Raw genomic sequence first — 976 nt, 5'->3', positions numbered from 1 at the left:
ATCAGGACAATATTTGAATAAGTACAGGTCATCCCAATAAAAGTTTTGCACGTCGCTCAAAAACTTTCTTTTATCTTTAGTACTTCAATGAGCTGGCAAATCTCATGAAGTAAGAAAATTTATATTTTTATCATACCAAGATATTGGACTAAGAGAAAGTAAAGATTCGTTAGGAAAGTAAACACCAATTGGTGTGATGTCGGATGTTGAATCTATTATTAATTTTGATAAATGATCCGTGATAATATTTTTGGTGCCTTTTTCATCCTTGATTTCTTCCTGTTTGAAAGTTTTAAAGATTTCACAATCATGATGGGGAATCAATCTTTTCTTTGCAATGTTCAGATTCATCCCTTCCTTACCCTCATAGATTGCTTTACCATCTTTTGTATAAGGTTCAAGAATGAGTTTTTCAATAACCTTGCCACTGCGAAGAGGGATTACTGATTTGACTTGATCCATATGTTAGTTTCCAAAACTACTTGCATTTGCATTGGACTGTCCCTTGAGATTTTGCTGTGGTTGAGATGAAAACTTACCTTTCACTTGAAAACTGTGAGCAAATGTGAATTTTGTAAGAGTACTTTTAAAATCTATTACGCTTTGAGCAAGTTGAGTGTTAATTGTCTTTTTTTTTTTCAATGAACAAAGTTTCCTCAAAATTTCTTCTAGGAGGTAGAGCATAAGGAGGTGCATATCCATAAGAATTTTGGAAATTATGGTGTGCTTAAAATGATGGTTGTGAAGTTTGTGCATTATCATTGTTCCAACTAAAATTTGAGTGATTTCTCCAACCAGGGTTGTATGTTTGTGAGTATGGGTTATGATTGGGCCTTTGAAAGCTGTTTAAAGCATGGGCTTATTCATGGAGACATTCCTTGAAAGAAGGCAGAGTTGGACAATCATTGGTTGAGTGTTCATTTGTTTCACAGATTTGACACACAATGTCTTAAACATATTTTAATTAACCACTCTT

This window comes from Populus euphratica, unplaced genomic scaffold (genome assembly GCF_000495115.2).
Source record: "Populus euphratica unplaced genomic scaffold, PopEup_1.0 scaffold1771.1, whole genome shotgun sequence".
Lineage (NCBI taxonomy): Eukaryota > Viridiplantae > Streptophyta > Magnoliopsida > Malpighiales > Salicaceae > Populus > Populus euphratica.
This window is presented reverse-complemented; position numbering follows the sequence as displayed.